The sequence below is a fragment of the Saccopteryx bilineata genome, chromosome 1 (genome assembly GCF_036850765.1).
Source record: "Saccopteryx bilineata isolate mSacBil1 chromosome 1, mSacBil1_pri_phased_curated, whole genome shotgun sequence".
Taxonomy (NCBI): domain Eukaryota; kingdom Metazoa; phylum Chordata; class Mammalia; order Chiroptera; family Emballonuridae; genus Saccopteryx; species Saccopteryx bilineata.
Window position 1 is genome coordinate 384,647,564 of NC_089490.1, and position 25,849 is coordinate 384,673,412.

Sequence of the window (25,849 nt, forward strand, 5' to 3'; positions counted from 1 at the left end):
CCTGTAGGAGGGGTCATGCGGCCTTCTACTAGCCACAGGGCTCACTGCTCCCTGTTATTTCACACCAGGCCTCTGTTACTCCTTTGACTTCCTGGTCATGCTTTCTGTTTGTGTGAAAAAGGAATTGAATTGGTTTGGGGAGGTGTACTTGGTGGCTCACTCTATCTGTGTAGTCACAATAGGTTTTATTAGATACTTAATTCCTTGGGCATTTTATAGAAAACTAAATACTGTGCATATGTGGCTTTTTTCCAGAAATGGTTTCATCAAATTTTCAAAAGCATCTGCATCTCAAAAATATAAAAACCATGGGATTAAGCAGACTGTCAGTAAGCAAGTACGTACTGGCTAGCTTTCTATGTAGAGTGTTGAATCGGGTCCTTCAAATCTGAAGTTTCTTAAATCCTGTTTGTAGGTATTCACACGCTCACACTGATTTTAATAAAGACTTTGCATATAGTGAAGAAGGAATCAAAGATTCGGAGGAATACAGACTTAGTTCAGCATCATGCTTAAAACTGAATGGCTGGCCCTGGCTGGTTTTCTCAGTGGATAGAGCATCAGCTTGGTGTATAGACATCCTGAGTTCGATTCCCTGTCAGGGCACACAGGAGAAGTGACCATCTGCTTCTCTCCCTCTTCCCCTTATGCAGCCAGTGGCTCAACTGGTTTGAGCATTAGCCCTGTGTGCTGGGAGAGCTCGGACTGTTCCAAGTGTCAGTCCCAGGCACTAAAAATAGTTTGGTGGATTTGAGCATTGTTCCCAGATGGGGTTGCTGGGTAGATCCCAGTTGGGGTGCTTGCAGAAGTCTGTCTCTCTATCTCCTATACTCTCACTTTAAAAAAAAATAAAAATGAATGCCTCTCTATCAATATCATGTCTCAACTGGAGCACGTTTCACTGTAACAGTTCTCTTGGATTCTGCTCTCTGCTGATTAGACTCCTCGACCTTCTACTTTAGCCAAGAAAAAGGAGTTCAAGTGAAAAGAAAGACTGCAGGCTTGTGATGAAAGACTTCCCACCCTGAAACTGAAAGTATGAGAACAGCTTGCCACCTTCTTTCTAAACACCTCCACTTTATACAAAGTGTGACATTTTTGAAAATCAAAGGGTTTAATATTGACTCAACTCAATGCAAAGTATTCCATCTGATTAAATATACAAGAACTCTCTTTGGCATTTAATGACCCTTGAAGCAAGACTAAATCTTATATGAAGCTGGAGCCTCTCCATTGTTTAAAATCTCTTTCTGTTTGTTTTGAATTTTTTAGAGAGAGCTACACATGCCCCAGAACAGCTCTTTCTCTGATATAATCACACCAGTTGTTTCCAGGAAGATACATTAAAACTAAAAGTTTTAACTCACTAAGAGGATTGTTGTTAAAAGGAATTTGTCTTAGCCTGACTGGGTGGTGGCACAGTAGATAAAGCGTCGGACTGGGATGCGGAGGACTCAAATTCTAGACCCCAAGGTCGCCAGCTTAAGCGTGGGCTCATCTGGTTTAAGCAAAGCTCACCAGCTTGGACCCAAGGTCGCTGGCTCGAGCAAGGGGTTACTCAGTCTGCTGAAGGCCCGCTGTCAAGGCACATATGAGAAAGCAATCAATGAACAACTAAAGTGCCACAATGAAAAACTGATGATTGATGCTTCTCATCTCTCTCCGCTCCTGTCTGTCCCTGTCTATCCCTCTCTCTAACTCTCTCTCTGTCTCTGTAGAAAAAGAAAAAAAAATTAATTTGTCTTAGAATTCAAGAGGACATCTGAGAAATGATGTGCTTTCTGGAAGACTATATTAATTATGTTTTGAGAAATGAGAACCACCCTCTTTGAAACACCTTCTTATAGGCAGAACCCACACTGGTTCAGTTTTCTGCACAGGGAGGTATATGTTGCTCCCAAACTGCAGAATTATAATGGGGACTTCTTAGCAAGAATGCCTACTGTTAATGATGCCAACCGAACTGAGGGAGAGGGAGGAAGAAGATTTAAAAAATAGTCTAAGGAGCTTATTTTTAATGGAATTAAAGGCACCTTTTGAGAATTATTGGGAAAGAAAACTTAAGAATTAGAAAAAAACAAAATATGCAAAAGTTCTGATCTATACCCATACTGGATTTGCAGACCATATATGTGTATGTGTGTATATGCACATACACACACACAAGTTCAGAAAGTATGATGAATGACTCATGGTTTTGTTCCATTCTTAAAGCTTGGAAATTGTTTATCATAAAGGAGCTATCTGTAATAATAAAATAGAATTGGATAGCACTGTAGATTTTACAAGGCATTATCAATACTTTATGTCATCTTGCGTTCAAGCTGAGAGAAGACAGTCAGTAAGTGGATGTATTATAACCTCAGATCAGATCAGATACACACACACACACACACACACGAGTACCACACACACTCATATATACCTGAATATGTACACAGACACTCTCACATGCTTGCACAGTTGCATTCAACATTCACACATGCTCACAATTTTATATGTGTATAGACTCACAAATATGATTATACACACAATATACTCACACATATATAACTTTCAGAAATATATGGGTTTAATTTGTTGGCCTTTTACAACTGCACTAGGTTAAAAAAATGAATGGCTCAAATCAAAATATGCTGACAAAAATTTATGCACGTAAATTCTCTAGTACAGTTGTCCCCAACCTTTTTTGGGCCACGGACCAGTTTAATGTCAGAAAATATTTTCACAGACTGGCCTTTAGGGTGGGATGGATAAATGTATCACATGACTGAGACAAGCGTCAAGAGTGAGTCTTAGACGGATGTAACAGAGGGAATCTGGTCATTTTTTAAAAAGAAAACATGATTCAGACTTAAATATAAATAAAACAGAAATAATGTAAGTTATTTATTCTTTCTCTGTGGACTGGTACCAAATGGCCCACGAACTGGTATCGGTCCGCGGCCCGGGGGTTGGGAAACACTGCTCTAGTACACATCCCAGAACCAAAGAAAAGAAAGGAAGAAAAAGAGCTGCCATATCTTTCCAACTAAAAAGGTTTGCAATTCTAAGAGCTTATTTCTTTCAACCTTTCTGTGCCTTGAATGTCTCCTCTTTTGATAAAAGACAGGCTACTTCTCCAGGATGATAACTCTTTTAAGAGAGAGCAAACCCATTGGGATTCTAAAACACCTAGGTCCTGAACTGCCATTTCAATGCATGGAAACAGGCAAAGACCTTCAATGGAATCAGGATGCAGGGGTAGCGCCCTAGACAACACAGATATGTCAAAAGCCCTGTCAGCGGATGTGATGACCAATCGCCCAAATCTGACCTCTGAGTCCCTCTACAGGCATCTCACTTTATGTCCCTTCATAAAACAAAATGTAAAATTTTAAGTTACTTAACTTAAAACTCCGAGCAAAAATGAGCCACATGGCGAGACCATAAGGAGAGTAGGTGGAAAGATTAAAATTGAAGCATAATTCTCTGTCGAATGCACATCTCCTTCCTGCTACTCTGCTCTCTGCACCTCCCTCCAGCTCCCTTTCTCATCGCCCTCTCTCTAATATTTCTCTGTGGTTCACCCACATCGTTTTTCTCTTAGACCTTCAGGGAGCTGTGCTGGGTAATGCAATCTCCAGTTTGCTAATGGGCAATGGAAGAAGAGTCGGAGATGCATGCTGACCCATATTTCACATGTTAATTTGTGTCAGTCTCAGGAATACCTCTTTCTGTTGTTGAAGGTTTTTACCCTGAGTGAAATAATAGCTTAAAAAAACCTCAGACAAATTATGGACACAAATGACTAGTAATAAACAAGCACCCATCTCTCAGTTCTTACCACATGAAAAGACATTTATCTTGCTCTAATTGGCATGGATGGTAATAGTCAGCCATGAGACAATGAACTAGATTAAAGAAGTCCCTGGTTTGCACCTTTGCCTTCCAATAAACTATTGCCACCTGTGTTTTGTTTGTTTTTTTGTTTGTTTCTCTGTTTTATGCAAGCCTCATAAAACCCAAAATGGTGATATAGAATGGACCCTTTCAGCAGGATGAGAAGGGATATAAAGAAAGGGATTTATTTGGGGCTATTTGATTTGATAGTGTTGAACTCTCTTTCTTCTTATATTTCTGCAGTGTTTGAAATGGGCAAGGGAGAACCTGATGTTCTAAGGTTGACTGGGATCCTAAAACAGACACGTCCTAGTAAATGACACTCAAATTCTCTTGATTCTTGCATTTTATGACCTTGGACCAATGCCTGGAAAGACTATATAGTTGAATTATAAGTAGCACTTTCTTTAACCCCAAGATGTGGATATAGCAAGGGCATTCCATTAATTGAAAACATTGTCACTCCTGTTCTTCAAGTTTGCTGTATAAAGAAGTTTATATCAAACCTCACTATTCCCACTTGCCTTCCAAGTCAGTAGTAAGAGCTAATGTTCCAGTCCTTACGCTACATCAGGCTAAGTGAGTTGCATGCATTATCAAGGTCTGTCACACCTCCAGAATACCCAGTCATTCTTATGCCCATTTTACAGATGTGAAAACAGGCTCAGGGAAATTAAACAAATTACCCAAGTTTATACAGTTCACAAGTAATCAAATGAGCTATCATACCCACAATTATCTAACATTATACTATCGACTTGAAGAAATTTTTTACCACCATGATATAAAAGAGGCAAAGTCATATACACTAAACAATCAAGTATGACAAATAATTTATATCACTAGTAGGCATTTCTCAGTGTTATACAGTTTCCATGGAATGTTACCTATTTCTCACCTCAACCACAACCACTAGGAATAATAAATAAGATTTTATAATCCTCATTTGATGGATGAGAACCATGAAATAACAGGTCAAATGACTTTCCAAAATCATACAACATATATATATATATATAACTCTCCACCCGTATCATCCCATACATACAATGTTATCCAGTAGAAAGAAAACTATATTTTGAAGACCTGGCCAGGTTGCTCAATGAATAGAGTATCTTCCCAGTGCCCCAAGGTTGCCAGTTTGATCCCCAGTTGGGGCACATATAAGAAGAAACCAATGATTGCATAACTGAGTGGAACAATGAGGTGATGCATCTCTCTCTCTTCTTCCCCTCAAATCAGTGGAAAAATTTAAAAACAAGAAAGAATATTACATTTTGATAGTCTGCGAACTGTCATCAACTCTGTGGATGAGATCTTTTGTAAATGTTACTTGTCTTCGGGAAGAATTGAGGTAGATGATATGAATAATAATGTTATTGGTGGTACTTTATGTATTGCAAGAGGATGAATATACATTTTAGTAACAAAGGAAAGAATTGAATAACAATTTTGCACCATGTCACAGTGGTGGAAGAAACGATATTAGTATCGAAAATAAAGTAAATTTTTGGTGTGAATAAGGATAAGATTTTTTTTGCAGTTTTATTACTTTATTTAACTATTAGTAGTTAGTTCTAATCCACATTAACTGTTGGTAAATATTTTAAAGTGGTGACAGATATATAAATGTCCAATGTATAGAGCTTGTTTGGTGAACCTTCATCCACATTTTGTTTTCTGGACAGCCATACCCGGATACCATATGGGGCATTTCTTATTTCTTTGGTCCAGACAACTTTGGTGAGCTTAGTGCCAATGTGTACATCTGGAGTTCCCATCTCCTTCATAGCAAGTTTGCAGATCTCTCTCAGTGCCTGAGGGGCATACTTCTTGACACTCATCCATGGATGCTCTTGTGGATGTTGATGGTGTTTTCTCTGGTCACTGCCTCATTGATGGCAGAAGAGCCCTTCTTCTTGCCACTCTTCTTTAAGGGGGCCATTATGCTGAGACAGAGCACAGGGTACTGTGAGAGTGGGAAAGCATGGAGCCAGGATAATGTTTTAGCCAAAGAATCCATCAGAATAATCTAGACAATGGTTTAGGATGGAGGGAGAATTCAGGAAATCAGCACATTTGAAATATAATATTTTTCCCCCTAATGTTCCTTGTTTATCTTGACTGGTTTCTTAACTCCAGATTAGTGAGAGAGAATCAATAATAGTTTTTGGAATAATACTCCTTCGAGCAGACTGGGGCTAGGTTCTGGGGAGAATAAGTGTAGAATCAAGTTTGTTTGCTGCCCTCAGGGAATCTCCAAATGTAAATGTTGACAATACACACATGCAAATCATGCTCAGATATAATAAAGTGTTAAATTCTGTGTGGTCAATTTCAAAAGTTCAGGAAAAAGTTAACGTTTACCAGTTCTATAACAAATTACTCAGAGTAGAATTATCTGACATACTGGTTTAGAAAAAATTGTCTTCAAGATCCCCACACTGATATTTTTGTCCATGGATTAAAAGACATTTAGAATGCCTCCAAATTTCAGATTATTTAGTGTGATTGAGTGTAGTGGTATTAATCCAAGTCTATTCTGGAATATTTTCACTGTAGTTAAACCAGGAAATCTATAGAGGCATTTCAGTTTGTGAGATGGGCAAGGCAGAACACCTGGAGCCTAGCATTTTCTCTTGAATACATTACCTAAAGCCCTCTTTTTAGTTCATTAACATTCATTTCTCTTGACTTTTATTTAGACACTTCCTGTCATCCATATCAATGAAAATTTCTTGATTTCTTGAAAATCATTGCTCACCACTGATTATTGTTTCCCTTAGTTGCTGTTTACTGGCCAAGAGTATACACTGATGTCATTTCATCTAATAAGCTTTATGCAAAGATGAAGTATATTTCTCCTTAATTACTCACATACATAATTTAGAGTTACAAGAGACCTTATAAGTTTACTACTTACTTTTCTTAATTAATTCAGTGAGGAAACTGAGGCACCTTAAACACTTAAATGGTAAGACCATGTGATATATTTAATTATTGGAATCAGAAGAGACCCACTCTTTTTCTTTCTTTCTTTTATATTTCCCAAGTTTTTTCACACCCATGAGAATATTTATAACCTCCTACTATTTCAAAGCAAGTTAGTAGAAAGATAATCACTTTTCAACATTGGCTACTGAATGAATAGGGTAATTCAGACTAAGAGCCAGAAGGATGGGTTGATGCTGGTGCCTTTAATCTGCCCTGTCCAAATGTTTCTTTTCATTCTTGGAGTTGAAGGTATGTGTTCCCTTAGCATCAAACAGAGGAAAGAAGGCCAACGATGAATTAATGTCACTTTGTTGGGAGTAACCAAACATTTCAGTTGTTATTAAGATCCCAAGGATTCCCAGTTCAGACTGGATTAGCAATCTCTGAATAATGGAGAAAAGGCTCAGCTGTTTGTTGTAGGGTGCTGACATCCATGCAGGAAGTATTTCCCTAGCTCAGTGAGATAAGAGCCGTTGATGAGAGTGAGAAAAAAGAGCATGCTGTAGTCTGACTAGTGGTGGCACAGTGGATAGAGTCAACCTAGGGTGCTGAGGTCCCCGAGGTCACTGGTTTGAGTGCAAGCTCGCCAGCTTGAGCATGGGGTTGCCTGCTTAAGCACAGAATCATTGACATGATCCCAAGGTCACTGGTTTGAATCCAAGGTCACTGGCTTGAGCAAGGGGTCATTGGCTCAGACTGAGCCTCCCAGTTAAGGCATGTATGAGAAGCAATCAATGAACAACTAAAGTGACACAACTAAAGGTTGATGCTTCCATCGTTTTCCTTTAATGAACCTCTTTCTCTTGTTCTCAAAAAATAAAATAAAAGACAAAAAAGAAAGAAAGAAGGGAGGGAGTGAGGGAAGAAAAGAAAGAAAGAAAGAAAGAAAGAAAGAAAGAAAGAAAGAAAGAAAGAAAGAAAGAAAGAAAGAAAGAAAGAAAGAAAGAACTGAAATCCTGACAAGTGTGCTTTCCCCTCCAGGAAATAATATAACTTTCTAGATGGTAAATTTTAAGTACACACAAAACTCATAATACCCTTCTAAATTTGTGGTCATTATTTTATTAGAAGGACATAATAAACACAAAATTTACAGAGCTACATGTGCCTTTTATTTTTTCCCTGACTCCTAACATCTAAAGACCAGAGAGCTAATCAGTAGAAACAAAAAGAGCAGAGAAACTAGTTCTGCTTTATTAGCATGGATATTTGAACTGCCAATATTTTTGGTTAACAGCATTTCAGAAAGCTTTAATGGTTAATTTGTTCTTGAAAGTGCTAATAAAATAAGAAGTATATATTATCTTTGTAACAATGTGATTTTAACACTAGTGAATGCATTCTGAGTGCCAGTTATTGGGTTAGCTGCTTTGCACCATGGTTCATCTCCTTGTCACTCTATGCTCACTTTACAAGGAAAGTGGTATTGCCTTTCTTTATAGACAAGGACACACTCGGTGTGACTAAGTAACCTAATCACACAGATAATAAGTTAGAGAACTTTTATTTTGCCTTCCTGACTATAATCTTTGGGATCCAGAGGGAATATGTAAAAGAATACTTGCTCAGAGACTTTGGATATGCTATGTGACCAACTCTTCTGATTTTAAGCAGGGTCTGACTCCATGGCAGAGAAGAGTAGAGATTAAAGAAATCACTCTTGTGAAAAATGGGATGGCAATTGCAGATAGAATAGTCATGGTTTGGAGTATTCCAGAGCAACTCTATAGATCCTTGGCTTATAGTTATTTCCAAATTTATTTCAACAAGAATTTAAATTGTGCATATCTTGAGGCTGAAAAGTGTCCATCCATGACTTAGTTAGTTGAAAGTGAGTCGAGCTAACTAGTCATCATCTGCACTTCAATATATGGAATGTTATTCTATGCAATCACTGCTGCAAACATTAATTCATGAAATAACAAACATAGTTTCATGGTAGAAAGTGCCTTAGAAAACAAAGCTACTTATCCATCCACTCTCATTATTGTACCATAGATAAATCTAAGTAGTCAAAAAATGGTGACATTTCTGAGTGATAAAAATAAATATAATAAAATTCTTTATAAGTGACTTTCATTGGCAGACCTTAAAGGATCAATTGTATTCTATGGGACTATCATAGGAATAACAGCACTTTGTAAATTGAGAATATAATCCTTGTGAATAATATCAAAATTACTCAGGTTTAGGAGATCCATATAGAAAATAATGAATTTGGCCCCCTAAATCAAACCATATATAAAAATAAACTCAAAATATATAAAAGAACAAAAGGTAAGAGCTAGTACAATAGTTAAAATTTTTAGAACAAAACAGAAGTGTAAATCTTAGTGATCTTTGATTATGGAGCAGCTTTTTGGATATAACAACAAAAGAAAATGAACCACAGGAAAAAAAAAATAAATTAAACTTTACCAAAATCTTACACTTATTTTGCATCATGGACATTATAAGAAAGTGAAGAGGCAACTCACAGAATAGGAGAAAAATATCTCCAAATTATATCACTAGCTGATAAGGATCTTGTATTCAGAATATATAATGAACCGTTGTCACTCCATAATAAAAAAGACAAATAACCTAATTTAAAAATTGGCAAAGTCTTTGAAGAGACAGTTCTTCATAGATGATATGCAAAAAAAAAAAAAAGAAAGAAAGAAAGAAAGAAAAAAGAAAAACCCAATAACACATAGAAAAAATTTAAATCAAAATCACAATATCATTTAATAGTACTAGGGTGATGACTACAATGATGATGATAATGATAATGCACAAGAAGAACTGTTGTGTAGAGGACGAGGAGCAATTGTAACCTTCCTACATCACTGGTGGTAATGTTCAATGGTACAGCCACTGTGGGAAGCAGTTTGACAGTTCTTCAAAAACTAAACAAAAAAAAAAACAAAAAACTAAACATAGAATTAATATTACACCACAACTCTCTCCTGTAATAAAGAGTCTGACTCCATTTATTGATTTTTTAAAGATTTTATTTATTCATTTTAGAGAAAGGGAGAGATAGAGAGAGAATGAGAGAGAGAGAGAGTGAGAAGGGAGAGAGAGGGGGAGGAGCAGGAAGCATCAACTCCCGTATGTGCCTTGACCAGGCAAGCTTAGAGTTTCAAACCAGCGACCTCAGCATTCCAGGTTGATGCTTTATCCACTGTGCCACCACAGGTCAGGCTATTTATTGATGTTTGACTGCTGACAGCTTTTAGTGTCTATTACCCCTGTCTGTTCCTTTTGTACCCCACATCTGGGCAAACGTATAAGAAAGCCTGGGTTTTCCCTCTTTGCCACTGTTTGAAAATCAACCCAACCTCCTTTCATTCTGTAGGAACAATCATGTTGGATCCACCTCCTAATCACATTAAACACCCCAAACCAGAGATACAAAAGTTTCCTTTCTTTCTCTCCAAGGAAATTATTCTTTCTCCCAAAGGCGGTTTTTGGACCAGCTTGGGAGGCCTACCCTACTCTTTGTAGAAAGTCTCATTGTACTACAAGTTTTCATCCTGTGCTGGCATGTGTATGGCATGATCAGTTTCCATATGCCAGTCAAACTTTGAATGGTGGTCCATCCTAATTCTATGTAGTGACCAAAACATACTTGTAGGTCTACATCTGAGACAACTGGGAGCATATGTTCAAGCCAAACTTGTGTACAAAAGCTCATAGCCATACTATTCACAATGGCCTAAAAGTAGAACAAACCCAAAATGTTCATCAATGGAGGAATAAATAATTTAACTGTACTATATCCATACAATGGAAATTAGCCATAAAAAGCAGTAAAGTTAACAAAATATGATACATTGTAAATAAACTTTCAAAACATTATAGTAAGAGAAAGAAACCAGTCACAAAAGGTCACATCTAATGTGATTTCATTTATATACATGTCCAGAATAGGCAAATTTGTAGAGACAGAAAGTGGATTAATGTTCATCAGGAGCTGAGAAGAGGAGAGTAATACGTATTGACTGCTTAATGGGCATGGTGTTTAGGTTTATGTTGACAGAATGTTTTGGAATGTGATAGTGGTTGAGAATACACCCAAACCAACCAAAATTGTACATATTAAAATTGGTAAATATTATAGCATGTGAATTATATTTCAGTGAAAAATAATGACAAAATATATATTTTTTTAAATTAAAACAGATTATCCAGGTTTTTCTCCTTCAATCAGAGCTTTGGTAATTCCATTCCTTGCTTAAAAATAATGACTCTTTACAAAGGAATTAGAAAATGAAGATCTAATTTCCTGTCATGTTTATCAGGACTGTGTATAACCAAATTTAATTATCACCTGTTTATATTTTTCACTATTTCCCTTAAACTCTTATGGTCTAGAAAAGCCAAACTCACCCAGACTTCTTTCCTTGTATGCTTTCCTCATGGTGCCCCTCTACTTGGGATATATTCATCTTTGCTTTTTGAGTTCTTTGTCTTTTGAGGTCAGATTATAAAGCTAACCCCCATCTCTTCTGTAGAGTGTCTTTCTCCCCTTTCTGATGTCCCAAAGCATTTTGTCGATAGATCTCTCGCCGAGTACAGTCCCCTCTCAACTTTGTACTTTGACTTATTTTTGGCCATCATAGATTTTCTACTCCATTTTAAAATCCTTGGTATCAGAATAAATCCTCTTTTAAGCTTTTCTTTTTAAGATAAAAACAAATGAACTCCTGAAAAGGTGAGGGAGTGAGTCGGTGAATAAATTGCAATTTGAGTAACCCAGGAAAGTGTGTTGGAAATGTTTAAAAAAGGAAATATTCAGGCCAAGACTGTCAGTTTAGTTTTAATTCCTCTTTTATCTACTTATTTATTTATGTATTTATATATTTTCACCTTGAAGTAGCATTTTTGGAAAATGTCTAATGTTTCCTGTATAATGATTAATAGGTAACCTGGAGGCAGTTTCATTTTTATTCATCTCAGAAAGCACTATGGTATCGTGTTGTGATGAGTATAGATTTACAGTAACAATTTTCATCTTCAACTGTCATTCTTTTATCCTACACATATTGAGTCTCTTCTATGTGATAGATGTGGTGCCAGTCTCCATGAATACTGAAGTGAAGCCTGCATTGGGAACATGGGCCCCGCTGGGGGAAGAGTGCCCTAGAGGCAGACGAAATAGGTCCAAAGCTCTGAAACCAGGAAATGGCGTGGTTTGACATCATCATCAATAAAGAAGCCAAGAGGACTGAATCATCTTGAGCACTGCAGAGCCTGATTTGTAGCGAGTTTGAAGAGCCAGTCAGGTCCTCGATTATACAGGGCATGGCAGGCCACTGTCAGAGGCACAAGTCACATACTTAGAGCATTGGGAAACCCTTGAAGGGATTGAAGGAGTGGCCTACCCACAGTGAACTTAGGTTTAGGAAAGGTAACAAGTTAATTCAGTATGCTACTCCGTTGGAAATGAGTTGGACAGAGCAGAAATAAAATCAGAGATAATGTGATAGAACTTAATTGTTTTAATTCACATAAGTCATCATCGTGTCTTAGAACAACTGGAAGTAAAGTCAAGAAAGCTGTACAGATTTAAGTTGAATTTTGTATTTAGAAGAAACAGAGTTTCTGTGTCACTTTTCAAAATGAGAAAATGCTCCCTGCTAGTCATTGCCATAATGCCTATGTGGCTTTGCATATTATCCTAGGCACTAAAAATGGGAATTCGGTGGCTTTCTAGAACAGAGTGGCTAGAAATATGGAAGGTTCCAGAAGGCACAAATTACTGGCCTGTCAAGTATCTGTAACAATGTTTGATATATAGTTAACAACTAATAAACTTTCATTTACTGAGCAAAATAGAATTTATCAATGACTGATAAAAGATTACCTCAGCAGATGGGATATGGAAGAAAGCTTCATTTACTTAGGATTAAATGGTACTTTATAGGTTTGTTTTTACCATCCCCTCTGCTAATGACTCCCAATGCATTAATATTAGTTAATAAGAGAGGCATTCTGGGAGGCATCATAGTACAGGGATACTGTGTGAAATCTGTCAGAACTAATTTTGAATCACAATTTTATCACTTAATAACTCTGTGGCCATGCAAAATTAACCTCTCTTAGCTTAAGTGTGTTCAGTTCTAAATCAGATACAATATTATATTTTGTGGACAGTGATAGTGGGCTGAAATTATATGTAAATATATAAAAAATACCAAGCAAAGTAGCACTCAATAAATGGTGGATTTTAAAATAAATTGTAGAAACCCTGGTTACTGAGAGGCCTGCAACCAAAGAATTTACTCACAACTAATTTAAGTCTGTATTTCTCTAAGACGAGGTCTCTCAGAGTGTGGTCCTTTGACTACTTATATTAAACTAATTCTGGGAGTTTGTAATAAATTAACTTTCTACAGCTGCTCACAGAAGATTAAGCTGGAATACATAACTCTGCCTTACAATAAAAAAAACTTCTGCACCCTATGTAATATTATACATCTTGATCATGTTTTCATGAGCTCCTAAAAAAAAATTGACTTCAGTTCCAAAATCTCTATTGTTCTGCTACATTAAGGTCTCTTAGGACAGTTAATATACAAACGTTGATGAATTTACTGATCTAGATCACGTTCCATTAACTGTACTTCTTTGCATATTTGAACTGCAAAGAAATTAATGATGAACACAATATCAAGTCTTTACACATTTTTATTAGCATTACCCAATCTGTTTTTCACTCATATAGAAACATAACAAAGGGAATTCCATTTTTTCCTCTAACTTCTAAATTCCTGTAAAAATTACATGTTTTACTCAAGTATTTTTTTTCTATCATGAATAGTTGAGCTTATCAAAGGACACATCCGGAACTCAGCCACTCAGAAAAGTTTATTTTCAGAGATTATCAGAGACCATAACAACAGTAGAAATGATAACCACCAAGAACACTCAATATGTCTCTCTGACGCTTCCATTTAAATCATCGAGGTTCTGCTTTGTATGCCATAAGATCATCAGAAAGCACACACACCTTAGACAAAATATTCTTCCTCAGTACCAACCCAGCCTTCCTCCCTTGAACCCACCGTGGACCCACCAAGAGAAATACAATAATTACAGTGATTAAGAGGATATCAAGAAGGATATGGGAGACCTCTGAAAAATATTGATTCTTCTCTAACTATTGAGAAATCTCTGTTTAAAAAGCACTGTTCAATATTCTGGAAAACCATTAGGAAGATAAGAGTTCTTCAGAGAACTCATGGCTACATTCTGATTGCATTCAAGTCCAAGGAAAAAAAAATAACCTCTCTTCATTTAGAGTTACATGTTCTCTCATCCAAACTTGTCATCTACATAAGGAAACTTGATGGCCAAAGACCTCAGAGCCAAGCTGAGTGCCCTACTTTCTGCTCATTTCTTTTTGGCGTCTAATGCCGTCTGCTCCATCTGCTTCCTGTAATGGCCTCTGTTCACTTCCATATTTAAAAGATTCATTTTGCTTCATATTTAAGTTATAAATCTAGACAATGTTTTAGGAGTTAAGGCATGTGATACACCTTAAGTTATTAAAAGAAATCAACCTTATTTTATATTTTCAAATGTCAGTTTGAGAAATAGTGAGAGGCTGGTCTGTAGTTTAAAAACTCTAAAAATTTAAATTTTACATAAAAAATATGTTCATTTAAAACAGGAAAATTCTTGATTCTGAGATTTTTACTCTTTTCTTTCAGTGTTTAACCATTTGAGGTGTTTTTTTGTTTGTTTGTTTGTTGTTTTCTTTTTAGACAGAGAAGGACAGAAAGGAACAGACAGGAAGAAAGAGAGATGAGAAGCATCAACTCATAGTTGCGACATCTTAGCTGTTCACTGATTGCTTTCCCATATGTGCCCTGAATGAAGAACTCCAGACGAGTCAGTGATCCCTTGGCTCAAGCAAGTGACCTTGAGCTTTAAGCCAGCAACCTTTGGGCTCAAGCCAGCGACCATAAGGTCATGTCTAAGATCCCACGCTCAAGCCATTGACCCTGTGCTCAAGCTGGTGAGCCCACACGAAGCCAGCAAATTCAGGTTTTGAATCTGGGTCCTCAGCATCCTGGGTCAATGCTCTATCCACTGCTCTACCACCGGGTCAGGCTATTCTATATTTTTTTTAAATAATACTTTTTTTAGCTTTTTTAAAATGTATATATACTTGGCAATCCTATATCAGTTCCCCATTTTCCTCACCCCATTCACTACCAATTTTTATCAATCCAATAAATTTATTTTTTGAAATACACTTTGAATTAAATTTATTTTTCCCTTTGAAAATCAAGCTGCACATTTCTATCCGATCAGGGTCATAAACCAAGCAAGAGTCACTAATTCTCATTTCATGGACAAGTATGGCAGAAAACTGTAAAATAAGTTCCAATAATTCCTGCCGGCTGGTACCTACGCTGTGTCACACCCCTCTCTGGGGTGTGAACCAGACTTATGATTTGCTCCTAATCAACATATTCTGACAAAGGTGAGAATGTCACTTCCCTGACCTTGTTATATCAGATTAAATGCCCCTCTTGCTAGGAGACTGTCCTTTGCAGACTCTGAGGGAGCAGGCAGCCATGATGGAGGAGAAGCTCATGTGGCAAGGAACTATGGCAGCCTCTGGCTAACGGCAAGAAACTTATTCCCTCTACCCAATAGGCTATCAATAACCATGCAAGCCTGGAAGAGGATTCTCTCCTAGTCAAAGCCAGATGAAATTCTGGACCTGGCTGACACCTTGTATGATTCCTTGTGAAATCCTGAAGCAGAAGATACAGCTAAACTGTGTCTAGAATCCTGACCCAAAGAAACGGCGAGCCTGACTGGTGGTAGTACAGTGGATAGAGCATCGACCTGGAACACTGAGGTTGCCCGAGGTCACACTTGAGCAAGGACTTGTTGGCTTGAGCCCAAAGGTTGCTGGCTTGAGCCCAAGGTTGCTGGCTGGAGCCTGAGGTCACTGGCTTGAGCAATGGGTCAGTGGCTTGGCTTGAGCCCCCACCCACTACCCCATCAAGGCACATGTGAGAAGCAATCAATGAACAAGAAAAGTAAACCAACTATGAGTAGATACTTCTTACTCTCCTCCCTCTATCTTCCTCTTTCTCTCTGTAAAATCAATAAATAAGACTTTAAAAAGAAAGCAATAATGAGATAATAAATGTATGTTTTTTAAACTGGTAAGTTTGTGGTAAATTGTTACACAGTAATAAAAAGTAAATTTTGAGAGATCCCTAAAGAATTTGGAAACTGGAAAGCAGTGAGTTACTCAGCTCAGAAAACAGCCATGCTTAGGTGATTTTAAAAGGAGCTAATATGTCTTTGAGTGTGTGTGTGTGTGTGTGTGTGTGTTCCTTCTATTTAGAATAGTCAAGTTTCCATTGTCTTAATGATTTTAATAAAAAAATAATGTGTTTGGACCTCAATGATTTTAGCACAATAACTTCCTCTTGTCTCCTAGAATGGAAAATGTTTCAGTAATCCCAGTCACATAACTTAATTGTCATATTAAGTCATTTGCACTGTTCATTGAGTCACATATTAGCATGACTGGAACTACTCATTAGTTAAGATTTGAACAGTCATCAGACAAAAATGTGTGATAGCAAGTGTGAGTTATTAATCGGAGTTGAATCCTAGGTCTGAGTCAAGTCTTTCCCTCTCTACTTTCTGATCCTCACTTGCTTTGGAACCCTTATGCACACTATCATTCACCTCAGTTACCCATTCCCTCATGCTGACTTTTGACTAAAAAATAAAGGCAAACTATTTCTTATTTTTTGAGGTAAATAATAGAGAAGTTGCTTGCAGAGAAAAACATTCAGTTCCAACTGATAAACATTCACAGGGCATCTCATCACTGCATAGAGGGGAAGGTAAGAAACTTAATAGAGAGCACAAAACACTCTCCCCCTCAGACAAAGGACACTCAGAAAAGAGAGTTCTTAAGGATGTGTGATTTTTGCTGGTTCCTTAGCATATAAATCAAAGGTTTCTAGAACTGCTAAACATCTAGTGGTATTTCTAGAGGATACTCAATTGTGAACTGTTTTCCAACTTACTCCCTACTAGCCTAAAATGCCAATATATCTGATTAAAAAGGACACAGAAAAACAGTGTCATTTCTGATCCAAAACCCCAAGTAACCTGTGGCTTTAATTTATAGCCGACCATCAAATCAATAATTAAAGTGAACTGATTGAATGTCTCTTCTTCACTTTCTAATAGACAATTTTAACCATATATTGTTTATTTTTCTATATAGAGTTTTCACCACGGCCATGGACTAATCTATGAAATGAAAGTGTTAAACTAAATGGCTTCTCAGAGACATGAAGAACATGACTCAGGGTGACTATCTGTCAAGATGGTTAGAGATGAGCAGCAAAAAGCATGCTCTGAAGAAGAAAGAAGAACTACAGAAAAGACCACTTAGAGAACCACTGTGACTGAATTTGGATTTGGTGTTTTGTTTTTCTCTGTGTGTGTGTGTGTGTGTGTGTGTGTGTGTGTAAGATTTGGAAAGCAACTTGTTTCTGTGAGTTGATTCATCACTGGAGAGAAGGTGGTGAGTAATAGAGGCAATCAAAGATGATACTCGCTATCACACATTTAAAAAGGACAGAGCTCTGATGTATATACCCAGTTGGATCGACTTTTAGATTCTACGTTTCCTCTACGTCCCTAAGGAAAGCTCTGTGCCGTGAGTGGAGGCAATAACTTATAATTCTCAGTTGTTCTAACCATCTAAAACTGTTTTATTTCTTTACAAATTGACCCATATAGATAGTCAACACGTTGTGACATAACTTTTCTTATGTGAATTGATAACCCTGTAGTTTAGTTTTAAAATCATATTAGCCATTTATTTATGAGATTAATGTAGTCTGTTTATTCAGGCCCCATTCTTCTGGCTTAAAACAAAATTCCTCCTACCTGTTAAGCCTTTACTAAATTCCTATATCATCAGTTCTGATACAATGTGTCTTTGAAATGATAACTAGTAAATGATAACAAAAGAAAAAGTAGTACTGGTTCCTCAGTAATTTTTTCTTGCACGGTCTTGTTTTGCAGGGTGCAATGGCAGAGCTGAATGGGGCAAGGCACGGACGAGTATAACAGTGTCAGGGAAGCCTGTTGCTTCTTCCTGGCAGAGTTTGATCCTATGCCTTGGTTTGTAGTGCTCACAGTGCACCTCTGCCAGAGCTCTGGGTATTTTTCCTTAGTCTCCATAACTTCGCAGCCTCAATTCTTTCTTACATTCCATTCAATCAAAGTAGCTTCCCATTCCAAATGGTCAGCGTAAAGCATCAAGACCTATATTTCCTGTAGCATTTGTTGAAGGGAAATCAACCATATTTTAAACACTCTAGTAACTATTACTCAGATTGTTATTGTTTTTGTTAAGTGTTCTGATTAAGAACTGTTGGTTTTTATTTCTATATAGTACATGTTTGAGCTGTCCAAAAATAGATTTTTGGCTTCTGAATCTTTAAGGAAAAAATGGGGAGTATGTTATATTTATTTTATAAGTCTCACCATTTCTTTCCCTTTTCTCTCTCATTACCTCCCAGTGCCTACCCGGTAGAGTATTAAGCACATAATAAGGAGCTTATAAATACTTATTAAATGGAATTCAATAGTCCTGCATCCAACATACAGGTTCATAATAAATGAGCTGTGTCATATCTTGAATTGTTTTGGTAAAGTTATTTATTTATTTATTTATTTATTTATTTATTTTTATTTCTGTGAGAGAGACATAAAGAGAAACATAGGGACAGACAGACAGGAAGGGAGAGAGGTGATAAGCATCAATTATTTGTTGCAGCACATTAGTTTCTCATTGATTGCTTTCTCATACGTGCATTGACTGGGCTCAAGCTGGTGAGCCTTGCTCAAACCAGATGAGCCCGCACTCAAGCTGATGACCTTGGATTTTGAACCTGGGTCCTCTGCATCCCAGTCAAATGCTCTATCCACTGCACCACCCCCTGGTCGGGCTATTTCGGTAAAGATTTGCAAAATATGTTACACCTGGCCCCTTGGATTTGATAATATGTTAAAAATACTATGTTAGACATAAGTTAGAAATAAATTAATGTTTAAAATATTACTAGGATTTTTCAGATCAGCTATCATAAGCTTTATAACAATTTTTCAGAATTTTCTTTGCCCTCAGTCTACTTTCTTTAAAATGTATTATTTAGATTTCAAAAGGAAACTGTGCAAGATCAAGACTTTTTAGAGTGCTAATAAGTAAAACCTTCTTTCTTTGAGAACCAACACATTTGCTAAGGACAGACGCATAAAGGATTATAATGTGACACTGCTGAAAGCTCTTGATTAAAAAATAAACAAGAATTACTTCATTATAAGAGTCCTCCTTCTGTTATATTGCAATCATGGACTTGCCATTCTGTTCATGTAGGGATTATCTGTACTTTATTTTTCCTATCCATTAGACTCCCAATTACTTCTCCTTAGCATTTACTCAGTCTTCCTTAAAACAGAGTAAAACCTGTGTCACTTTCAACTCCTCTTAAATAAACTAGACACTTCCTTTCCAACACTTATGGCTCTGACCACAGTCCATCAGGGGCTGCAGATATTATAGTCAGGGCGTCAAGCTCAAAAAGCTTGACAAAATAATCAGCACTAAGAGCAAATTGCCAGAAAGAACAGGGGAAACAGGTCATTTTCAGTCCTTTCTGACTTTACTGCAATACCAGCTTGAGATTACAGCTGGAGTTCAAAGAAAGTCCTTGAAAACTCTGCAATTCAACAACCTACTCTCTGTTTGTCCATCAGCAATGACCTTCACTACCGAGCAGCATGATTTCAAGCTCACTACTTTGCAGGTTAAGCTTATTTCAGGCAGGGCTGTCTACACATTAAACTGACCAATAAAAAGACATGAACTGAAGGCTGATTCCTGAAATGGGCACTAGTCCTAGAGATCCAAGTCTGGCTCCAGAGAAGAGAAACATGCTGAGTGCTTCCATTTCTGAGCCTTCCCCCAACTCTATCCATAACCAATTTTCAGCGAAGGTATGGGGAACTCAGTCTGCAAGAGGTATTTCACCTCAAGAGTCACTTTGTTCCAGGCTCTTCTCTCTCCAATTACTCCTCCAGAGAACCAATACCAGCAGCGAAGGAGATGCTGACAATGGCAAATGGTCTTGTAAGCTTCTTCACTATTTTTTCAACAATTTCAACTTCTAATAAGAAAATACTGTTGAATTTAATTTATTAGAATGTAAATAAATAAAATATGCAAGTTCCTAGATAATAATAATGGCCAACCTTTATTAAACTTCAGTGATGGTAGGCCACTCATTTCTTTGTCTTTTATTTTTGACTTTATGTATACCTAAGATAAACATGACTGAAAAACAAGTATTGGCCCTGGCCAGTTGGCTCAGTAGTAGAGCATTGGCCTAGCATATGGATGTCCTGGGTTTGATTCCTGGTCAGAGCACACAGGAGAAGTGCCCATCTGCTTCTCTAACCCTCCTCCTCTCACTTCTCTCTCTTTTTCTCTCTTCCCCTCCTGCAGCCATGGTTCAATTGGAGCGAGTTTTAGTCCTGGGCCTTAAGGATGGCTCAATGCCCTCTGCCTCAGGTGCTAAGAAGAGCTCTGTTGCTGAGCAATGGAGCAGTGCCCCAGATGGGCAGAGTATTACCCTCTAGTGGGCTTGCCAGGTGGATCTGGGTAAGATTGCATGTGAGAGACTGTCTCTGCCTCCCCTCCTCTCACTGAATTAAAAAAAAAGTATTATCATTTTCTACTCATTCAAGAGCTTCTTTCCTGTAGTCATTCCTTTTAATTACAAAAACAAAGTTTTACTCTCTTCTGAACTACCATCAATATGCTATATGTTGTATCAAAAACAAACAAAAAAAAACACTAGCCCTCACAATAAAAAAATCTTATAATTTTACAGCCCTTTTAATTGTTATCAATCCCATTTATTTTTCTCTTTATATATACTAAAACCCCTTATAACATCTATCTATATGAATTTTCTGCCCTTGATTTGTTCACGTTCTGTGTAACATGCACTCTGATCAGGTTCTCAGCTCTGCCATTCTACCCATCTTGCTCTTGTCAAGGTTACCAACTCAATGGTTAAATCTGGGTCATCATTTTACTAAATCTTTTAGCATCCTTTGAATCAGTAAGTCATTCTTATCTTGTTGAATCACTTTCTCTACTTGGCTTTAGGAATGCCAGACTCTTGTAGTCCTCCTATATATTTGCTGCTCCATTTCAGCATCCCACCCTCTTGTCCTGCCCTTCAAACATCAAGGTGTCCTAGGGTTATTTTGAGGACCTCCTCCCTTTTTTCTCTACACTCATGTCCACAGATGGCCACATCCAAATGTGTGACTGTAAATAACATTGATATTATCATGATTGCCACATTTAGACTTCAGTCTAAATCTATCCCATGAACTTCACATTCTTGTCTTCAGCTTCCTTCTTAACATCTGTATTGTGACATCTAATACACATCTGAAACTCAGTATGTCTTAAACCCAGTTCTGAATTTATCATTGCCCCTCCTTGCCTTTCTACAGCAGTGTCCACTTGAGGTCCTGGCAAGTCTATCCTTCTAGCACGTGGAGCCAAAAATCCTGGAAAAGCTTTCGTTTCTTTTCCCTCCCTCACATGCTTTCTGTGGTCCATAAGAAAATATTACAGCCTGACCTGTGGTGGCACAATGGATAAAGCGTCGACCTGGAAATGCTGAGATCGCCAGTTCGAAACCCTGGGCTTGCCTGGTCAAGGCACATATGGGAGTTGATGCTTCCAGCTCCTCCCCCCCTTCTCTCTCTCTGTCTCTCCTCTTTCTCTCTCTCTGTCTCTCCCTCTCCTCTCTAAAAAAATGAATAAATAATAAAAATAAGAAAATATTACAGGTTATATCCTCAATATATTTCTAAAATCTGACCATTTCTTATCACCTCTATTACTAATAACCTCATTTGTACGAACAACCCTTGGAACTTGCCTGCATGGTTGCAATAATCTTCTAATTTGTTTCCTTGCTTCCACTGTTCTGACTCTCATACAGTCAGTTCCCTCTTAACATACAAGATGATACCTCTAAAACATATGATAGGGATCATTTCTTTATCCCTTTTTAAAATCTTCTAGAAGCTTCTCAACTTGCTAAAAAAATAAAATCCAACATCTTTACGTTATCTAAAAGGCCCATACATTTGGCCACAGATTATCTCTCTCAATTCATTTTCTCTTACTACATTTTGGATATGTAGACACAGTCTTGAAACTGAGACTGAACCTAGCCTCTGGGGAGGGCCAGACTGCTTTGTATAATATGGCCAGGGAACTTTGGAATCACTGGGAGACTCCATCATATATTTCCTGGAAATAAAAATATCTTCCAGAGAGGCAAAAGAAAGAGTGGCCAGTCATGAATGCCATGAATGGGAGAGAAATAAGATGCAAGGATTTGAAGAATTTGGCTTTTTTAATATTTAATTTTTAATTGTGTTGCTAGACTGCTCAAAATAAATTTTTAAAAATCTTGAAAAATGCTATACAAAAAAGGCCTTATGTGGGTTATTTGTATAGACTACAAAGGAAAAATAGTTTGCAATATCTGAATCAATAAGTTCAGGTAAGAAAGGCTATGTTTCCATCAGTCGGCTATTTTTAACCTGAACAAAGACAGTGAGAGAGCTCAGACCTGGGTTACTAAGAAAATGGAGTTTTCACCTCTTCCCAAAGCTGTAGAGATATTGTGAAGGTCACTCTGTTCCTCCTAATGACAAATGGGATTGGGTTTGTGTCCATTTCCTTTCAATACCATTATTACCATCACCACATAAAACATATGGTGGGAGTCATGGTGACTTCCTCTGTCCAGAGTTTGCACTATAACTTTCTGTTTTGTTAATCCCACATCCAAGAAAGATTCCAGAAATTAATTTTAAGAGTCAGTACATGTGTGTAAACACTACCCTGAGGTATTTACAAACAGCATTGTCCAGGCATTTTCAAAGGGACGCATTCCAGCTATTTCTACTCCTTTTTTTTCCAGGAGGACAAACTGAGGAAGATACAAAATAAGTGCTTAGTACAAAGACAGCTGGTAAATGGCAGGCATGGGATGTCAAATCAAACATAGTATTTTCTATTACAATACCTTGCTCTCAAACTTTTAAGAAAATGATCATTCTCTTCAATTAAGACTAAAACAACAACCACTTGATTGTCTGCTCTTCTTTGAGCTTTGGAATAGAGAAATTATTATACTTTTCATTTAGATGTACACTTACCTTTGAAAGGCCTTCCTGCTCATTTTACGACCTTCATTGCATTGTCAATTTGTGCAGAAATTTGATATTGTCTGAAGCCCTGAACTCTTTCATCTCTCTCTCTCTCTCTCTCTCTCTCTCTCTCTCTCTCTCTTTTTCTCTCTCTTTTAGCAAGAGAGATCAAGAGAGAGACAGACAGGAAAGGAGAGAGATGAGAAGCATCAACTCATAGTTATGTCACTTCAGTTATTCATTGATTGTTTTTCATATGTGCCTTGACCAGGGGGCTCCAACAGAGCCAGTGACCCCTTGCTTAAGGCAGTGACCTTGGGCTTCAAGACAGTGGTCCTGGGATCATGTTTATAATTCCACACTGAAGGTGGTAACCATGAATTTTGAACATGGGTCCTCAGTGTCCCAGCTTGAACCTCTATGCACTGTATCAGGACCAGTAAAGCTACACTGTTTCATTTGAACAACACATTATTTGCAATGTTTATGGGGTAATAATATGTGAATACTCTTCTACTCATTTAGGACAGAGGTTCATTTTCTGAGGATTTCTGAAGGTAGCAATTGTCTCTTAAAGTGAAAATAATAGTCAAATTATCAGACCCTGAGGTTATTTGGAGAGTCATAGGACAGGTACATATTGACATATGAGTTATTAAAACTATCAGTCAAGATTTTTAAACAGAAAGTTGTGATTAGACATGAAATGTATCATTAATTCAAATGTGTTACAAAAAGCAAGCATGTGAACTTTGAAAAGAAAAACGTGAGCAATCTCATGTGAAAGAGACTGTGCTTAAAACTTCACCCCTCCTCTTTCCCTTTCTCTCTCTCTCTCTCTTCCTTCTACTCCCTCAGCCACAGCTAAATTGGTTTGAGCACACTAGCCCTGGGTCACTGAGGATGGCTCTGTGGAGCCTCTGCCTCAGGTGCTAAAAATAGCTCGGTTGTGAGCATGGCTCTAGATGGGGTTCCAGGTGGATCCAATTGGTGTGCATGAAGGAATCTGTCCCTCTATTTCCTCTCCTCTCATTTATTAAAGGAGAAAAAAATTGCATTATTTTAATGGAACCAGTGGACCTCAATGAAAATATATAGGATAAGAGATAATTGTTTCTATTTAGCATAGACAGGAAGGCATTAAATGAAAAGATCTCATCAGCATACAGTAAAGAATCCATATCTAGGTGTCTTCAACTCATAGCAACATATCCAAGAATCAAGATTGTTTGCTGGCTTCAAAGAGCTTTTTTTTTTTTTTGCGCCATTTATGCCTGCTAAGTTTCTGGCCTGTCAGTCTGTAGGTCCCACAGAAAAAGGAGAACAAATTTAATTCAGTTCATCTTATTATCTACCTATTATAAGGAGAACTCAGCTTAAAATAATGAAAGCCAAAAGACTTTGAACTATTGTGACTTCCAATGTTTATTCCTAAAAATAAAGTTGTATTTAATAGTCCTATGCAGAATAAATTTATAAACAAAATGTTTGTGCTTTCACATACACACATGTATATAATAGCATATAGAATTATTATTTTATTCTGAAGCTTAGACACACCAAAGTAGCCTTAGAATGTGTTATTATAATTCAACCAAGCTACAACTCAGTGTTAATTATGCATAAAAACCAAAGAGGGTTATTTATGGCTGCTCAGGGATAGAGGCATTTACACTGCACAGGCAGGGTCTCCCCATGGGCGGCTGCTTCATCAGTGCTCATTGAATTTGAAAGGCACTTTCCAGATTTATTTCAGGTGGGGGCCTCTGAACCCAAGGGCCACCTTGATTGAACTGATCTCAATGGTTGCCTGTCTTATCCCCTGAGAAGCTGCTGCCTTTGAGCTTGATTAGACTCTGATTGATGTGTGCACCTTAAATCAGCTCCCAGGAAGTCCATGAAGAATGAAATGCCACAAAACTGCATGAGCTCAGCTAAACACATACAGTAGAATCAACTCTGATTGAGACACATCTGAGAGACATGGTGCACGTGGATGTTGACGGTAGGTGAGATCATTCTCCAGCTTGGCTTCTAAATACCCAGTTGGAACAATATTAATGTGAAATTAGAGACTTGGTTCAGGAGTTAGCAGCATCTGGGGGAACTGGCACTGAATGATGTCAGAAACAGCAGCATCTGGCAATCTACCACACCCAACTATTGTTGCAACTCTCATGCCCTTTTTCTTTATTCTAGAGCAGGGTTCCCCAAACTATGGCCCGTGGGCCACATGCGGCCCCCTGAGACCATTTATCTGACCCCTGCCACACTTCTGGAAGGGGCACCTCTCTCACTGGTCGTCAGTGAGAGGAGCACTGTATGTGGCGGTGCAGCGCCACTCACGTACAGTACTAATTCCTGTGACGCGGGATGCACACCTCACGGCTCCGGAAGCACATCATATCACTTGTTACGGCTAGCAGTGACAAATATGGGACCGGACATTGACCATATCATTAGCCAAAGCAGGCCCATAGTTCTCATTGAAATACCAGTCAGTTTGTTAATTTAAATTTATTTGTTCTTTATTTTAAATATTGTATTTGTTCCTTTTTTTTTTTACTTTAAAATAAGATATGTGCAGTGTGCATAGGGATTTGTTCATAGCTTTTTTTATAGTCCAGCCCTCCAATGGTCTGAAGGACAGTGAACTGTCCCCCTGTGTAAAAAG

At 37.7% G+C, this 25,849-nt stretch overlaps 1 protein-coding gene and 1 pseudogene across 1 annotated transcript in view; both read right to left on the reverse strand.

Annotated features, from left to right (window-relative positions):
- LRRC4C (leucine rich repeat containing 4C) overlaps positions 1 to 25,849 on the reverse strand; it is a 1,282,290-nt gene that overhangs the window by 829,594 nt on the left and 426,847 nt on the right. The window lies entirely within an intron of this gene.
- On the reverse strand, positions 5,460 to 5,827 carry LOC136320740 (large ribosomal subunit protein eL31-like; annotated as a pseudogene).